Genomic DNA, 19948 nt, shown 5'->3' with positions numbered 1-19948 from the left:
AATTGGTTATTAGATCTCTTCAATAAATCCTTAAATCTCATTTCCCCTACATTTCACTTTATCTGGAAATTTTGGAAAAATTTTTTCACTTTATCTGACTTCTTGCTTTTCAATATTTTATTGGTATTTTTTATTCTAAGAGCTATTTCTTTCTAAATTGTTCCTTTCTCATAGTATTCTCTTCCTTTCTTAGAAAAAAAATCTCACATATCTCTTTGTTAATATTAATTAAAATCCTTTTGAATTTTTTTCTTTGTCCCCTATTTATTTGTGTTCTCTATGTCCCCCTCTTTTTATTCACTGTGGTTTCTTTTTTTATGTGGGAGTCTTTCCTTAAGTGTTGGCTGATATGTTCATATTTAAGACTAAGGCATTTTAAATTGTTTTTAAATTGTGTATCCACACAGTGGGATATTCCTCAGAAACAAACAAAAAGAACGAACTACTGATACATGGAGGAACAATACTGGTGAATATTAATAGCACTATGTTAAGTGAAAGAAGTGGGACCGAAAAGTACATTCCATGTAATTCCATTGAGAGGAAATTTTTGAAAAGGCAAAACTCTAGTGATAAAAGCAGATTAGCAGTTGCCAGGAGCCAGTGACTGTGGAGAAATTTGACTACAAAGGAATATGAGAGAAATTTGGGGGGGTGATGGAAATGTTCTATATTTTTATTGTGGTAGTGGTTTTATGACCATATAGAACAGTCAAAACTCATCAAACTTTACAGTAAAATTGGTGAATTTTACTATATGATACCACAATAAAACTGATTTAACAAAAATAAATTGATGATCTTTGTTGGGGAGGTTGGTTGACTTGGGGTCTTTAAATGAGCTTCCCATATGGAAGGCTTTCTATTTTGTTGGGAATATCCTACAAGTAAGTAGCAGTATGTGGAGGTCTTCACTGCCATTGAGTGTCTTTGGAACAACAGACTATTGATTGGTATTTTATACATGAACTGGGTGTCCTGCCACTCCACATATAGAGTTTCTAATTCTTTTATCTATTTTAAGGATCACTTTTCTTCATATCTGTTGCTTCAGAGTATATAATTGGTCTATTTAAATTTTCTATAATAAGCCATTTAGAATCATGTCTAACTTGAATCTTGAGGTATAAGTTTATATATAATAGAGATTTTCCATAAAAAGCAAAAAGAGAAAGAAATGAAAATTGAATAAACTATGTATCTTTTTATTTAGAATTTCTATAAACTATGGAATTGGGATTTGAGATAGTTTCCTCTGTTGATATTTAAGATCCATGAGATTCATAAAAAGAGGTATTATCAGTATCTAAGAAAATATTTGCCTATATCACAGTACCCCCCAACACACACACACACACACACACACACACACACACACACACTGGGCTATTATTTCTTTATAATATTTGTAAAAATTGGAGAGGATTTAAAAAATATAAAATGTACAATATATAATACAGGAGACATCTATGTATTACTTACCCAATTTTAAATGATATTATCATTTTGCCATTTACTCTTTAGAATTATCTTTTTTTTTAAAAAAAGAATTTATTTATTCATGACAGACACAGAAAGAGAGAAGCAGAGATATAGGCAGAGGGAGAAGTAGGCTCCATGCAGGGAGTCCAATGTGGCACTTGATGCTGGGACTCCAGGATTACACGCTAAGCCAAAGGCAGATGCTTAACTGCTGAGCCACCCAGGCATCCCTCTTTAGGATTTTCAGAAGAGATAAAGTATTTTAGATATCCTTAAACTTCTCCTTGCCTCATTAATGTCTCCCCTTTCCTTTCCAGAAACAACTGTCCTCCTGATGCTGGTGTGACACTTCTGTACAGGTTTTAGTACTTAACAATAAATTAAAAAGACATAAATAATATACTTCTCTTTTTTTGAATTTTAAAAATTTGCATGAATACCATCCTATTGTGAAATCTTTTGTCACTTGATTTTTTCATCCAATTTTGTTTTTGAATTTTATCCATAGTGATATAGAGAACTAGTTCATTCATTTATTAGCTGTAAAACATTTTATAGAAACAATAAATCAGAGTTTATATAACCATTTCCCTCAGAGGACCATTGGACAGATTATACATTTTTGTGATTACATGCAATGCTTTAATGAACCTTCATGCAGGAGCACAGATATGGGGGTTTCTCTAGCACAGTGACTCTCACACATTAGTGTGCATCAGAAGTAGCTAATGTGGCTGTGACAGCACAGATGTTTGTCCTACAGTTTCTGATTCAGCAGATGTAGGTGAGCCCAAGAGTTTGAATTTGTAACAAACTTTCAGAACCACACTACTCTAGGGTTGAGCTACAGGTGAAATTTTGGCCTTTGGATATCTATATATTTTCTACTTTGCTAGAGATTTCCAAACATCTAGAAATTTTTAAACATATAGTGTTTGCATCAGTATATACCTCTACTATCAAAGTATACATCCTCATTGCTCACTGTCTTGACAGAGTGTGGTGTTATAAGTGTTTAAAATTGTCAATAAAAATGTTACGTTTCATTTTATGTTTTTCTGATTAATAGTAAGATTGAACTTAATTTCCTATGTTTAATGTTCATCATTTTTTTCTTTTCTATGAATTCTATATCTTTTTTGTCCCCCCCCCCCATTAAGGTGACTGATTTGTTTATTTCTTTATTTTAATTGCTTTGTCAAATCTTTTTTATATATTCTGGCTACTAATCCTTTATCTGATAATGGGCTGCAAATCTCTTCCTTTAATCTTCTATTCTGTGATATCTCCCATTTCATTTATAGTATTTTTGATGGAGAGAAGTTTGAAATATCAATGCAGTCAATGTCAATATTTCCCTTTGTGATTCATACTTTTATAACATTTTGGTTAAGAAATCTTTCCCTACCAAGATGTTGCAAAGATATATATTTGTAAACTTAAAACTTCTACTTTCATTTTCCACATTTAGTTTTTAATTTATTAGGAATTAATTATATGTATTGACTAAGGTAGGAAGCTAATTTTTTTCCGACAGGAGGAATCAGTCACTTTCTCTGTCATAACCAAGTTTCTATTCATTTTTGCATCTGTTTCCAAACTCATTTGTCCATTTTACTAATCTTTGTCTAGTCCAGAGCCAATACTATACTTTTCAATTACTTGAAATTCGAAATGTCGAGAATATATAGGATTTTTTTTTCTCACCATATTCTTCTTCTTAGTTTTTCTGACAAGGCTTGCTTTATCAAGTTGGGTGAAAAATTTGGTTCATTTACCAGTTGGCTCTATCTCTTTATTTGGCATTGTGAGTATTGCTCTGTAATAATATATGTTATTTGAGCTTCATTTCTTTTTTTTTTTTTTTGCTTCATTTCTTTTTTACAAAAATTTGAAGTAGATTTTTTTAAAAAAAGATTTTATTTATTTATTCATGAGAGAGAGAGAGAGAGAGAGAGAGGCAGAGACACAGGCAGAGGGAGAAGCAGACTCCATATGGGGACCTGGACATGGGACTCAATCCCCGGTCTCCAGGATCAGGCCCTGGACCAAAGGCAGTGGTAAACCGCTGAGCCACCGGGCTGCCCGAGGTAGATTTAAAAAAAAACAAAAACACAATGCAATAGAAATAATTGTGTGTGTGTGTGCATTCTTTAAGATAGAAACAAGAAGAGTATGCCAACCATAAAAGTCATAAAATTATTGAATTCAACGTAAAACTCTATTCAAACCTTTCTAGCGAGGATGAAGAAGGATGTGTGATAAATATTTGATTCCTCTGATAGAAAGAAACACACAAGTTTATGGTGGGAAAAAATTGTATCCTAATACCAAATACTGTCAGAAAGTCTTACCTAGAACATTGCATAGGGAATAGTGAAAAGCGATGTCCTCTAGAGTAATATATAAAAAAGTACAGAAATGCATTTCTTATGGTGGCAGTGAGTAAAATTTTAATTTTATAAAAATTGCTAGCAAATAGCTAATGTGATGCATTCTATCCCTTCCCCCTGCCCAACTTTATTCAGGAATAGACATGAGACTAACAAGATCTTTAGGTAGACACAATTTTTCTCTAACTTTGTAGTTGGCAAACTAGGGCTCTTGGGTCCAATCCACCCTGCCACCTGTTTTTGCAAATAAAGTTTTATTGGAACAGAGCCAGACTCATTTGTCTGCATATTATCTATGGCTGCTTTCCTGCTACCAGTGGCAGAATTGAGTAGTTGCGATAAAGACCATATGGCCCACAAAACTGAAAGTATTTGCTGTCTGGCCCTTTCCAGACAATGTTTGCCACCCCCTTCTCCAAATTATCATTCCTTAAATTACAAACTTTATATTTACTCTCAACATATTTTTAAATCCCACCCTCACTTTTATAGCACCTTCAAGTATAAGCCGAAGATGTAATGGGCACAATGGTCAAGAGGAGGCACTTGGCCAAGGCGATTCATTATTGCTCTTATTCAGGAAGAAAATGTAATCGCATTCTGTACACTCTTCCTACCCAGGAATTTCATCACCCAAAGAAAAAACAACCTAAGAACACAAAGATATCCTGCATTCTGAATTAGGGAGATTTTCTGTTCATCTCAGCAACATACTCCTTCCTTTTTGCTCTGCTCAGAAGGTGGCTCAGCTTTTTGTCATTCACCCCTCCCTTAGTCACCTACTCTTGGCAGTGCTTCCTGGACTCTCAGTGAGCAGGCCATAGGAATCCTGTGATGGCATCTTTCTCCTCATCTGGACTCAAGTTCTAGTCAGCTCTATAATTTTTTGCAACTTTGTTTCCACATAGACCCAGTACTGAATTCCTCTCAGCTCCCTGATATTAAGTCATCTTTGTTATTTATTTTTTTTTTTTAAGGACTGGTTAACTCAAGTGTCACAATTCCCAACTGGTAATATGTTCCAGTGGAAAAATCACAGAATTTAGAGCCAGAAGTCCTGTTTTTGAATTCCTAACCTTGATACTTACCAGATGAATGACCTTGGGCAGGTTTCTTAAACACTGAGACTCAGTTTTCTCATCTGCAAAACAAAGATACTAACAATGCTTGTCCTCTCTACCTATTAGGATCAATGCTAAAAACAAATGAGATCTGTGAAAATAATTTATAAATTACAAAATAATACACACATGCTCATTATTGTCACCAGTTCTCAAAGGTTCCCTCGATGATTTTTTTCTAATCTTCAACGGCTTTTCACTTGTGTTCAGGAACCAGTCCATGAATTCTCCATTGTAGCCTCTTTGCCGAAGGGCCTCATCATTGTATTAGCATCTGTCTTCTCTGGGAATATACTGCTCCTCCAGGGACATTCACCCTTTACAAAGGGTGTAGGACCTGAATGTCTCAAAGCTGAGCTGTGGATTTTGACAATTTGAGGGTGGTGTCAGAGAGAGAGAATGCTCCTTTTGCTTCTCCCTAATTCTGTGTTATCTTGACCTGGCCTCCAAAGCAATCCTGATTATGCTGAGTCTTATATACTCTTCAGTGAACACTTTCTTTAATTTCTTGACCCATTCATTTTTCTGAGCTTAAAGCCAGAGCATAGAACAAAAGTGGGAAAGGGGATACAAGTGCACCTAAACAAATACAGCCCATTAGCTTTGTATCTCCCATCTCTCCCCTTAGGATCTAAATCCCTACTCTGAATTCCTTCTTTCATGAGATTTTCTTTGTCCACCTCTTTACTTCATCTCACTCCTCCCACCATCTAGGAGGAAAAGTTGGCCATTGGATTCATCCCATTTAGAACACAGATAGGATCACTTAAGAGTCGGTAGGGTCACTCTTTATTTAAAAATATCATCGTTTGTGAGGTCCTTTATTCTTTTTTTTTTCTTCGTTTAGATATTCTTTCAAACATGTGTATAATTTTTTTCTTCCATCTCCAGTACCATGGAGCCAGCCCAAGAATGGTCAGATTGCGAGATCTGGATTGAGTCAGGAGTGGTAGAGACCCTCATTAGCTGTTAGGGCAAGTTGTCCCTCTCAACCCAGCCATACTAGAATTCTGTACTGGAAGTTGGACTAAACAAAATCAAATTAAAAGAAAAAAAAATGAAACTTTTTTTGCTCTTTGCTATTGCCTCCTTTGTGAATATTTCCTCCAAGGCTCTCATAGAGAATATCTTTATGCCATTAATAATTCATATAGTTTACATCTATGAACTCACAAATAAATTCCGAACAGTGGTCACTGGCCCACTGTTTTCTGCAAATGGCTAATCTCTACATCCTGGGTTAAGCTCAACTGGGACACTGTGTTATAAACTATGATCTAAATTTTCTTCAATTTTGCACTAACTGCTTTTTACAAAAAGGAAAAATGAGGATTACAAAAAAATGACCATGATATGTTTGCCAGATAAAACATAATTTGCTTTATTTTTCCCCTTTGCACCATTAAGAGATTTATTGTCTCCTATTTATTTTCAGCACTTTTCTTCATTTCTGGGAAGTCTGACCTGCCTAAATCATTATTGCATCTGAACAGAGTTTTGCAGACAGATTTCCAGTAATGGGCTCAAATAATGGGCTCTATTTGGCATTTCAATGGCCCTTTAATGACACAGAGAAGGGCAGTGCTTCTTACATGTTTCCTGAGAAGCAAACATGAGTGACCCCAGAGGCCTAGTAGCATAATCTGAAGCAGATCACCACAAATTTAAAAATTCTTTGTTATCATATATTATAGAAGATTTGCATTTCATATTATAATATATTTGTGTTTCCTTGTATATAAAAATACCCAAATGCTTTAATTGACGTTTCAGACAGATGTACCATTTTTATCCTGGCATGCTTCTGCTGGTTGTTGTTTACTGTTAGTAGGTGGATGCACCCCCAGTCTGAGATTTGGAGGCAGGGAAACTGGATTTGAATCTTGATTCTTTCATTTCTAGACACTTACACCTGGGCAAGTCACTTTTGGAGGGTAGATCCTCATGTGTAAAACAGGCTCTTGTGATATTCGTATCTGCAATTGGGGATTCCTTTCTGTTGAATAATCGTCCAATGTTGAGAAGGAAGGGCTGATTAGAACCAATGGGGAGATATGAATCCTAGACCATTTTGAAGATGATTAAGTCCAAACATTTTCATGAAATTTAACTGTTCTCATCTTGTAGAAGTTTCACTTTATCATATTAGTTCCTTGGGGATGTTTATAGTGTTTCTCCTCATAGGCATGCTGATATTAGGAACATTTCTCATAGGAAATTTTACAGTTGCCAGCTTCAGGCTCCCAGACTCACCCCTAGTGGACCTAAGTTCAAAAAATACTTATCAAGGAGCTTCTCTGTGTCCATAACTTGCCAGGTACTGTGGGTCAGATTGACAAAAAATTGTGAGCTACAATCTACACTTGGGAATTTTTTTTTTTTTTTTAATCCTGAGTACCAGGGTTATAGACCAATTTAATCAAAGTATGTATTAGGTGGTACTCAGGCATCAATCTTTTTATTCTTCTTCTTTTTACCTTTTTTTACATTTTTTTGGTTATTCTATTATACAGCCAAATTTGAAAAACAGTGTGTTATATTAGTACTATTCTAAAAAAGAGTGATCTGTGGATCTTGTTCAAAAGTCAAATTCTTATCTATTCAGATTTGTGGAATCAGATTCTTTTAGCAAAATCTGGGGAGAATTTGTAGGAACATTAAAGCTTGAGAAACACTGTGTTAGAACGCCCTGCTCTACTTATTCTCAAAGTATGGTCCTCTGACTATAATCAGAGTTGCTTGGAAATGTTTTCAAAAGGCAGATTTCAGGGCCCAGCCCCAGCCTACTAAATCAGAATCTTATGATGGAAGTGCATGGATATTTACATCCTCACAGAATTTTATAGATAATTCGTGGCTTACCCGAATTCATATTTATCAGTTATCAACGCCACTGCCCTTCCTTAGAATCATCTACTTTCTTTTCCACAATTCCTCTTCACCAACTGCCAAGTCTTCTGAGTTCTGCCCATAAGATCCAGGATGGGAAGGATGATAATTTTCTATTTTTAGCCTTATGTGTAGTTTCGGCTTGTAGTTGCTTTAAATAGAGAACTCCTCCAGAGCTTTCAACTGTTTGTTTGCAGATCATTAATTACTGAACATGGATGCTCTGAAGCAGAGAAATTTTCAACTTAAATGATAAGAACTGATCTTGGCTGAAGAATGCCAAACCTGAAAACTAGGACTCCCTAAAATAAGTCAACATATGGTTCAGTTGATAGAGCTCCAATTCCTATTGATCTTTTCAGGAATCATATCTACTGTGCGAGGAAAGCTGCCTGTGGCACTGATCTAAATGATAAATGGAGAGAAGTCAAAAGAGACAAGGAAAGGAATATGCAGAAGCAAGAGGATGTTTGGGAAAAGACTGTAAGTCATGTAAGTGCTTTGGGCAAGGCCTGGTTGGGGAGTAGTCTTTAGTCCTGGCTGACATCTTCACAAGTTTACGAAGAAAGAGATTGCTCTTTATCTAATAGATCTAATAGATCTTTTTGATTAAAGAGAATAAAAATCTCATTCTTTCCCAATTTCCTTTTTCTTTCTCTTGCTCTCTCACCAGTCTTCCACTTGGTTTTGGAAGGGTGACTTACATGGCTGCCACCAGAAGCTGATTGTAAAAGCTACAGACATCACAGCTTTTGTGCCTACTATTTTTTGCCCCAATATCATATTGCCCTATTCTTTACATTCTATCTCTCACAGGAATTTGAAGAACACTAGTTCTTAGCTGGAGAGCTAGAAGTACAAGATGTGAATGTGGAGCTCCCTGGCCTGGCCCTAATGAAGCTTGCTGTCTAAAGAAAATATAGTTGACCTTTGAATAATATGGGATTGAGCGGTATGGGGCCACTTACATGTGGATTTTTTTTGCAATAAAAACAATACCATAAATGATTTTTTGTTCTGTATGATTTTCTTTTCTCTAGTATGTATGACATACAACATATAAAACATATGCTAATTGACTGTTCATGTTATGGATAAGATTTCAGGTCAACAGTAGGCTATTAGTAGTTATAGTTTTTGGTGAGTCAAAACTTATATGTGGACTCTGAACTGTGGGAAAGGGGGTTGGTGCCCCTAATCCCTGTGTTGTTTAAGGGTCAACTGTGTATGTGTAGGTGCTCCAGGAGGAAGGGCTCTATGCTTTGCAGGTGGACAGGAGGAGAGCCTGGGCTGAGGAAGGAGATGGACAGATCCATTCCTCATTTCTCTGTAAACTGCAGGGCACAGAGCCAGCTCACCACTTTCGTTAGAACTTTCCTGCTCCACTCTTTTCTAAGTGGGAATGAGGGATGTAAGTGAAAATCCTGTATATTAGGAACAATCTGGGTATATCCAGACAAAACTGCATGTAGTGGAAGACACTATGGTTTACATGTTTGGGGGAAAAGAGCCCTGGGCCTCAGTTTCACTGCAGATATCCTAGTCTGCCATACTTCTGTGAAGCACACCGCACCAAGAGTAGGGTATCAGTGAGCTAAAATCCTGGGACACACTTGGCCACAGGGCTCTAAGTCCTGGGAAGTGACTGCAAATCTCACAAAGTGACTGAAACACAACAACTTGCAATATGCAGGTAGTTAGACAAAGGGGTCCCTAGTCATCATGTTAGAATTGAGAATTTCTAGACCCTAGGAAGATATATGAGAAGAGGGTAGCATGGTAACTAGAAGCTTGGAATTTGGAGTGAGGTGAACCTAAATTCATACCTTCACTCTATCCCTTTATCAACTATTTGGCTCTGGGCAATTATCTGATCTGTTGGAGCCTCTGTTTCTTACTTTCTGAAATGGTTATAATACACACATATGTACATAGTTTATAAGGCGATTGTAAAGAGTAAATGAGACAGTATCTTTAAAAGACTTAGTAGAGTCCCCAGTGCAAGTTGAATAAACAATAATCAATCAGTATTCTCCTTCATGGCAGTTGTAGTTTTGGGGTAGGTAAAAATGGAAGGCAGTGGGATGGAGAACATATGTCTGGGATGTTCTGGTGTTTATAGGAACAATGACCAAGGCAGAGGCTCAATTTTCCATAACCAATAGAACTATAACACACAAGGGTAGGTAGAAATTTGGCTACTCTATACAGCCACCCAACCAGGGAAGGAGGTGGCTAGGGTCATTTGTTGCCAGTCCATGGCAGTGTGTCCCGGGACACTGACATCCTTCTTCAGGAAAGCATTGAGTGCCAGTGAACCATCCTGAAAAGTGCATAGGGACTTAGGTTTAAGGCTGATCTCTATACTCTACTAGCCTTGTGACAGGTTCAAGTTACTTAACTTATAAACCAAGGGTTGGGGGAAGAGGAAGAGCTTATCTTTCAGAGCTAGAGTGAAGGAGCCTAGAGAGTGCCTGGTGAGTGGTCGAAATTCAGAAAGTGTTAGCATGGGTGGGGCTGAGCCCATACACAGCACTTAGTTGTTCAGACCTTAGGGAGAGAAGAGATACAGACAGAAGCCTGAGAGGCAAGGAGGGTTGGCTTTACTACTTAGGAGTAAATTAAAAATTAGGCATTATTTTTGCACTTTCCAATGCTTTACAGGGTTCTCAATACATGTAGCAAAAATTGTCAATTACTGTATAGCTCCTCCTTGAATATACAGACAGCTTGGATTCTACACTGTGGTGAAGGCTACTTGCAGTTCTGAGTATGTTTCCCTGTGCTTTCCACTGGGTACATAGCTCCAAGAGGAGCACTGCCTCCCGAGTTCAGTTCCTAGTATATCCTATTAAGGGCATTGTACTAAAGAGCAGTTTTCTTTTCTTTCTTTCTTTTTTTTCCCCCCAGCTGACACAAGGGCTTAACAGATTAATTCATTAGTCCTTAATATCTTTTCCTTCTAAGGGCTGGTTCAAGTCAGTGCTCTTTGATTAGCGCTATCTTTTCCAGGACTGTGCTGAGCTGTTTTGCATCTCAGTTCTGCTTGGCATTCTTTCCAGAGAGGGAGGTGAAAAGCTTAAAGAAAAACAAAGAGACTTGTAAAGTTTGTAAAATCACATCATCTAGTGATAAACTTTTTCAAACGTGCCATGTTTTCTGACTGGGCAAATATAAATGATCAATTTTCCACATAAGCAATTTATTTAAGAAGGGAAATATATATATGTATGTATATAAATACCACTGCTGGTGGGTGCTAAAGAATATGGTTTATTTCAGCAATAGGTTCTTAAAACTTAGTAGTTTTACTGAATTATTGGTGCAATAAACCTTATGGGTTTGTTACAGCATTAACTGCCCACTGTTTACTTCAAGCTGTTAATCAATACACCAGCCATTACTGCTGGCAACTTACAGTATTTTGAGGATTATTATTAATGTTTTTAGTTACAATTTCTTTCTGGCTTTTTTTCCCCCTTATTTTTTGGCTGTATTTAGCAAAGAGGGAGGAATCTGCAGCTGATCAGATGTGCTATCACATGCAGAGTATCCTTGGAATTTAATAGGCGAAAGAAGATTTACCTAGAGAAAACATTTCTTTAAATCAACCAACCGGAAAAATAATATCCTTCTTAATATTGAAGAAGGAAAAGTGAAATGTGAGTGTCTCATATAGTAGCTCTGCTGCATACATACGTTTTCTTCCTAGGCGCCTAGTTGGTAAATGCCAGTGAGAATGGTAAATGGTTGATGATAAAACCAGCCTTCCATGAATCTCTGATTCTCCGTAGTACAATTTGAAGGCATGCCATTTCTAGGAAGTATTCCCCAAAGATGTGATCCTCTGAACCATGGAAGTTTTTCTTGTTTTAATATTTGCTTTTTTTATATATGTGAATATTTGGCCCTGTTTCTTTCCATGCACTTTGGCATGGTCTCTGTTAGAATAACATGTAGTTGATGCTTAGCTTGGGGTCATGATGACTATCAAACTGCAAATCAACAGGGCAAGAAAAAAGACTTTGCAGCTGCTGCTTGCCAGAGAAGCCTTCCTGATCCTAGAACTTCACAGCTGAGGGCAGCAAGTGTGAGGGCCATTTCTAGCTGCAGGGAAATTTCTCCTTAAAGAAACCTTTGGTTCGTGTACATGTGCTAGATCTGTGTGATGGTGTTCTCTCTCTAAATCTAGTGAGTGATTAAGTACTGTTCTAGTTGCAGTACATTCCTTGCCTCCTCTGCCTCTTTATTTCAAGACTTAATTCAAAAACTTAATTCACTTAAGTGGAGGAGGTGCCACAGGATAATTCATTTCTTGCCATTTTGGAAACTAAAGTGCTAACTCTTTGAATAATAACATTAAGCAGTTGGTTTGGAAATTGTCCACTTGATATTTCTTGGTATTGATGGTCTCCATTTCCAGTGGGATTTAGGGAGCTACTGTAGTTTTTTAAAAAAGAACAGCTCTATCATGCATTTAGGGACCTCAAAATTAAAACTGCAGATGATAAAAATGATTGTTTTTATCATTTCCTAAATTATCCTTTCTTTGTTCTTTAGTCTTAGCTTCAATGGCCCTGAATGGCTATATATAAATTCTTTTAGAATATATTTATTCTATAAATATATATTTTTAAATATTTTAGAAGACAAATTTTCATTTGTCTTCATCAGCCATTTAACTAAAAACATTAAATACATAAATAAATATTATCAATAATAAATTAATGAGGAATAAGTCTTAAAAGGCAGAAGTAAATTGCTCCAATTTAGAGTTAATTTTGCTAATAGGAGATAAGATTAATAATGAAGGATGGAAACCAGGCACTTAAGAAACCCACATAAAGATGAAAAATAATGCTTATGTAAGTATAGCATATCCCCAGCTGGAAGAGCAAAAGAGGAGTGGAGGGAAGTAAAAATCAGTGTCTAATATCGTCAGTTTATAGACTTAATACATTTTGAAGAAAATGCCTCAATGTGCTTCCCAAGGGATGGAACACAGACCCAATGTCAGATGCCTAAAGGAAATGGCAGATTGTCAGGTGGTGAAGAGTTCTCAGCACTGAGGTTCTGCATGTTGCCAGTTTGTTCCTCGAGAGATCACTGATCCACTGTACTTTTTGCAACCTTTGACGTGCTATGTCTCAGTTTCTCCGTCTGTAAAAAGAAGATACTTGATCACACGGAGTCTTTGAGGGTGTTGAGTATGTTAACTCTATAGCTTATTATATGATCTTAGTTTCACAAATTCATTAGGAACCGTCTAGTATTTACCTGATTTGATCTTAAAGACCAAGATTAATTTTAAGCCTTTCCATCTGTCATCTAACCCTATTTTCTTCCTTGAGCTCTTCTTTGCTCTTCTGCTTGGCAGGTGTTTCCACAATGGTGGCATAACCCTTAACTATCTCTTGGAGTACCATAGATGGTATGTCCAGGTAGCATCTCCTTTATCTCTTTCTGTTTTGTTAACTGGTTAATCTAAACTCTATATTTAATTGCACTTATATTTTGGACTCTGATAATCTGAGATAAACTTAGGTACATCCTCTTTAAATCAACCAGAGATATGATTAAAGTTGGCTGAGATCTTCAGCCTTTCAAAAGAGTTTTAAATGCGTTCAAATAACTCTGCCAAAAAATGTGTTGTTAATTATCTATTCTGAGTATGTGAGGTTTACTTTCTCATGCAAATTTCAACAATAAGCAGACATACGAAGTAGGTGTGCACAGAAAAAGAATATTTTTATTTAAAAGTCTATTTTGATCATTGCCCATAATAGTTAATAGTAAGGACAACCTAAGGGAAGGTTTGGAAAACATTTTTAAATCTTTTCTTAATCACAGATACCACTGACAGATATGTTTGGTTATGCTGCAGCCTGCTTTATTGTTTAGATTCTTCTATTTTCACCTTTAATTCTTTATTTTTCATATCTAATCCTCTCTTCCTACCTGTTCAGTTTCTATCAAGAATTTTCTTTTTCTTGAAATAGTCTCCCAAACAGGAAAAGTCATTTGACTTGATGAGCAAGAAATTAAAACAGTGCACTGAAATTAAATGTCCACTCTCAAATTTGAGTTTAATTAAATTTTCTTACTTACTTGTAGGTTGACTCTATTTCGGGACCCACATGGAATTCTTATCAGTAAGATTATTTTTCCTTTTCTCTAGGGCCTGTGTTTTCACCTGTCTTACATGTGTGAAAGTGCTGTTGTTTCCTCTGCATCCATAGTATTTTATTTTCTTTGCTCGTGTTACCCTCCAGCACCCTTTACTTTATCCCTTATAGTACATAAATCAACTTTTTACTATATTTTCTATCAAGACCTTGCTAATGTTTTTTATTTCTACTCCTACTGTGGCATGTATAATTTGACTGCTTGACGTTTTTCCTTCTATCTCAAGTGGATTATACATATAAATGAAAGTCTGGATTTGAGTTTCTTTTTTCATTAGAATACACATAAGCTTTATAAAAATTCTAGTATGTTTTCAATGTGCTTTCCAGAACTGTTAGAAATGAACTTCTTTCAGCCTGTTCAGATTAAATTAATTTTTCACTGACTCCTCGTTTCAGACTGATTTTGTTTTAAATAAAAGCATTAAATGAAACTAGAAATACAAAGTAACTATACTCTGTAAGGGAAACAATAGAATCATTAAAAAATGTCATCAAGGCGTCAGTTAGATATGTTTGGGGAGATTGGGAGCAAGTAGTGATAGTTTCTCTTATCCTATATAAAAGTTCAACCCCCCAAAAGTCTTCTAATATGAAAAGATATTTTGAAAATGAATTTTAACAGGAAGTTAATAGAAATTGAGCATTCAAAACTAATTGAAGGGCATGTTTGGCTCAGTTGGTGAAGAGTATGACTCTTGATTTTGGCTCAGGTCATGATCTCAGGGTCATTAGATCAAGCCCTGTGTCAGGTTCTGTGCTCAATGTGGAGCCTGCTAATGACTCTTTCCTCTCTGTCTGCCCCTCCCCCACTCTCTGAAAACAAAACAAATGGAAAAGTTCAACACTGGATTAGTTAGGTCTTTCCTTCCAAATCTTTAAGTTCTATTTTGGAATAATTTCATTGCTACTGTTGGATTTTGAATCTGTTGAAAGTGGACAAAGCAAAGCCCTGCTGTAAAGATTAAGTTGTCCATGTTTCTAGTGCCAATAACATGAAACCATAAGACTATCCATAGGATCAGAGAGACACAAAGAACAGATGACAAAGTTACAAGTGGTACACTATAAATATAGTCTTATATTCCCCCAAATGCTTTGAGGAATATTCTCTCAATTTTATAAACTGGCCCATTATGAGTTGTTTTAGTATCCTTATAAGATTGAGAAAAATGGTGAACTAAAATCAACATTTAATCAGAGCAACCAGATACTCATCTCAGTTAGGCTGCTTATCCAAATGGGACTCATTCCAAGTCTTTAAAAACAATTCATGATAGAAGTTACAAGTATCTCAAGATAAGCTAAATTCCAGACCTACTCCTTTGCACTCTTCTACATTTCAGAAAATGCCACCTTGGCCTTTCTAGTTGCCAAAATTCTTGATGTTAATCCACATCAAAAAGTTAAGGGTGTCTCTCCACTCTTCCTCTTGCACCCCTTATTTAATCTATTACCAAATCCTTTTTTTTTTCTCTATCAAAAACTGTATATGGCATCTTTATATTTCACAACTTTCCTCACTACTTGGGAATTTTAGCTCATGCCATCATCATCATTTCTTTGGATATTTGCAACAGTTTCTTTACTGCTATACCAGCTTCTCTACTTGCCCCCTTATTTCAAACCAGAAATGAGAACAATGTGGTTAAAAATATTTCAGGTTATGTCTTTCTTCAGCTCAAATCATTAAAATTGTTTCCATCTTATTTAGCGTAAAAGTCAAAGTCTTTACAAGGCCTATTTGGCCCTCACTGACTCTTCCACCCCTGCCTCTTTTGATATGTTTCCTCTGAATCTCTGCCTCATTCCCTCCATTCCATTCACTCTGGCCTTCTTGTTCCTTTAAAATGCCCAGCATGCTCTGCCTCAGGACCGATGTTATTGCTGTTCTGTCTGCCTGTCTGGTGTACATCATGGTTGAAAAAATAAAAACTCTATGCTTTAGATTTCAAATTGAGAAATGGCTCAACCATTTCTGTATTAGCTCTAACAGTATAATGATCTACCCTAAAATTCATTGGCTGAAGATATCAGACATTTATTACTATAGTTCAGTTCTACAGGTCAGCTGGGTATCGACTAATTCAGACTAATCTAGGCTGGGTATGCAATTCATCTGCAGGTTGGATATAGTTTCTGCTTTAGACTGGGCTTAACTGGGTCATTTTTAGCCCTGGCCAGTCCTTCTCACACTAATGGCAAACATGTGAGAAGGCAAGTAGGGTTATTTTTGTAAGACTATGTATGTATTTGCTGTTAACTATTGTCATCATAGAATAATGTTCTTTGGATTATTAGTAGATCTCATTTGGAAGAATGGCTTATTGGGAAAAATTAGCAAAATGGCAGCAAGATATTGCCTAAGTGAATGGTGGCCACTGATGCTTTTTCTTGCTGAGTGATCAGAATACTTTAAGAGGTTCTTTCCTCATCTGTGCTGAACTGTACTACCATTGGATATTTTTAAACTATGAGTAAAAGGTTTTATGCAGAACAGCTTAGTCTTGTGATGATGCAAAAGTTTTAAGGAATGAAAGAAAAGTTCATCTAAAAAATGCTTGATATGGCACAGAAAAGAGGATGCCAAAGAAAGGACTCAAAACAGAAAAGGGAGATTAGTTATATAGGGAGCAAAGTTTGGAATGAGAGGTTAGAGAAATGTAAGCTGTCAGCTTTCTTTTTATGTCTCCCTGGAATCCTCAGAAATTTTAGAGATTACATTGGCCTTCTTGCCATAAGAGTGGTGGGAGCCCTAGTCATATTTTTGAGTGTCAAAGGAAGGGCTAATTCCAGAAGCTGCAGGGACTGGGGACTTCAAATTTCACATACACATCGCCTCTTTTCAGAGGTGAGATGGTAAAATTCCATGACTGTCCTAGTATCATATTTTTTACTGGTAACTTACTGTTCTTGTCTAATTTGGGGGAGGGTTTCTATGCACATAAAACCCTTTTCTTAATATAACTATCCATATCTTTTCCTTGTTTGGTCTCTGATTTTATTACTTGTATGATATTCATTTTTTGGCCTACATATCTTAAATTTAATGATGCATGTAATGAAGGGCCCAGTAATTCCTAGCGCTAGCAGTTTATTTATATTCATTTATGGTTGCTGCAGTTGTCCATTTAAGGTTGCTACTGACCCTGGATAAGGACACACCATTGAATTCTCTGGGTTCTGAACATACTCCTTCCTGTCCCAAATGGATAGCAGCAACTTTAGCCCCTTGTGGTGACTAGGGCCAATCACCTTGCCTTGTGGTAGCTCCTTATTTATCAACTTGTCTACCTACATCATGAGCCAGAAATGACCAGAGGGTACTCATAGCATCAGGTTAAATGAAACCCCTGCTTTGTTCTCTGTTGAAAGGACTTCCCCCTGGGAATTTGGACTTCTAATGATAGAACCTATAGAACCAGTGGAACCCACAGAATCCAATATAACCATTCTGCAAATGAAGCCCTGGAAGTGATGGTGAGCTGAAGCAATCCCACTTCCATTCTTTGGTTCTCATGCTTATACTTTATTGCTCCTGGAATGTAACACCATGTGTAACCTGATTGTTTGGTTCCTACGCCATATCCTACAGCATAATTCCCCCAACTCACAGGTTGTGTGGCCCTTAAGCTGAACTTTTTATGGGATGTTTATCTTTCTATTAAGTTGCCTTCTTGCTGGATTCTGTAGTAAACTGTAACAAGACCTGGGTCACTTGCTCTTATGTTATAAGGGATCCTGAATTGGCAAACTACGTATTCCATAAACTCTCAGGTGACCATGTTGCCAGAGGCACTTTACAGTGTAGGTAAACTTAAAAACAGAATACACAAAAATTATAGTAAGTATGATTACTGTCCCCTCTAATGTGGAATGAGTTTGATATAATCAGCACTCTACCAACTGCCTCGTTAATCTCCTTGAGGGATGCGGCCATGTTGAATGTGCAGCTGTTGATCTGTTGAACATTCATCAACAGCAGTACCCAAATTTGTCTTGGTACAGATTGTTGGATCCAGATATAGTCTCCATTCTTGCCACCATGAATATTCTGTTCAGGGACTGGTTGCATTAACATTGGAGTGGAAGAAGAGAGAGATCCTTTGACTTCCACAGATGTTCCAGTTATTGAGTGCTCCTTTATAGCAGTCATTCTATGGTGGTCATTGTCAGAAGAAAAAAATATCCTGTCTTTGTGCCTTTAACATAGGTTTATCCACATGCTTCTTCCCCAAATTTCCTTTCCTCACAAATGATCCACTCTTATTCTTTCCAGGTCCCTTATAAATTAGTGAAGTGATTTGTCATTGTCCCAAATTCTTATCTATCTATACATGTTAAGCCACTATCACTGTCATAGAAGGGGAACAAACAACAAACTACTTACAACTCTGCTAACTGAAAGAATTTCTTGTCATTACTCTCTTCCAGGGCCACCCTAAAGGTTGTTGTAGTGCATTGGCAGTCTGATTGAGTTCAGCATTAATACATCATGATCAAGGCTTGAGTTTTTGTTCTTCCTGGGTTAGCTAGTTTTAGGGAATCACCCATGAGGCTATAGGTTTAAGTTAAGGTACAGGTTTCACTTCAATACAGGTAGGTTATATGGGAGTCTAGGCTATCTGTTTATGTAACTTACCTGTGCTTTCTAAATCTACTCATATCCTATCCCATCATACAATGGACTGTTGCTTGTCTACCTGAACTTAAACTCATTAGATCTGGTGATACCCAGTTCATGATAGCAGCTCCAGTTACATTGTCATACAGTAGCTATAGGTCAGATACTCAGTTCCCACTATGATCTAGAAAGATTGCAGGAGCTGCTTTTAAAATGGCAAACAGAGATGCCTGAGTGGCTCAGTGGTTAAGCATCTGCTTTCAGCTCAGGGCATGATCCCAGAGCCCTAGGATCAAGTCCCACATTGGGCTCCCCAGGGGGAGTCTGCTTCTCCCTCTGCCTATGTCTCTGCCTCTCTCACTGTGTCTTTCATGAACAAATAAATAAAATCTTAAATAAAATAAAATAATAAAATAAAATAAAATAAAATAAAATAATAAAAATGGCAAGCAGTTCTCTACTGCTGATGGCATGGCCTTGTGGCAGAACCCTTGGTATGACCCCCTGTATGACACTTGCTTCAGGACTTGTCAGAAATTCTGTACAGCATCCTAATCTACTATATCTACATCTAGTCCATCAGTTTTCTGGGCCAAATGTCTTCAGTGGTAAGATAGTTTCCATAATAGCTTAGGCCCATTGTATAGACCTCCCTTGCCCTTGGTCATGCTCAACTCTGAAAGTTCTTTGAGTCACCTGATAAATAGCTTTCTTCCTTTTTTTTCATATCATAATAGCTCCACTCCAGAGGTCAGGGAGCTATTCTGAGGATTCTGCTGGGTGTTAAGGATATCCATTCCAATTGTGTACCCAGGGACCAGGCAGATAAATTTAGTTTCAATCCAGTTATGATTCATTCCATTCTAGTGCTAATGCTACCACATAAGCCAGTATTTTACCTTCTACACCTCTTCACTGGTGAACATCTTATAGTATTGATGTTACGGCATGCTACAGTTTACCATTAAAGAGGCCCTATTGCTATCTGGCCAGGGAGTGAAATCCAATTTCTTCCTTTGATACCTGATTTCTGAATTCTATCCTGATATCTAATTTTCTTGAGCCTTTCTTTGTAACAATGATTTTAGCTTAAATTATCTAAAAAGCATAGCCAGAGTAAAGGTTTTATGCAACTGGTTTTTTTGGGGGGGTGAAGGGATCCCACTGAATGGAGTTGATGATGGGTTGATAATGTGGGGAAGGAGGAAAGGAAGAAAGGAAAGGGAGGAAGGAGGCAGGGAAGGAGGGAGGGAA

The 19948-nt window shown here is 36.9% G+C and overlaps 1 long non-coding RNA gene across 1 annotated transcript; it reads left to right on the top strand.

The window, feature by feature from the left end:
• Window positions 1-1797: 1797 nt before the first annotated feature.
• On the top strand, window positions 1798-8854 carry LOC144282853 (uncharacterized). Its single transcript, XR_013351262.1, has 3 exons — window positions 1798-1841; window positions 8248-8377; window positions 8702-8854. It is a non-coding gene; the product is annotated as an uncharacterized LOC144282853 (long non-coding RNA).
• Window positions 8855-19948: the final 11094 nt, after the last annotated feature.

The sequence above is a fragment of the Canis aureus genome, chromosome 14, assembly GCF_053574225.1.
Source record: "Canis aureus isolate CA01 chromosome 14, VMU_Caureus_v.1.0, whole genome shotgun sequence".
NCBI lineage: Eukaryota > Metazoa > Chordata > Mammalia > Carnivora > Canidae > Canis > Canis aureus.
Note: the sequence above shows the minus strand (reverse complement) of the source record. Positions and strands in the feature narration are given on the sequence as shown.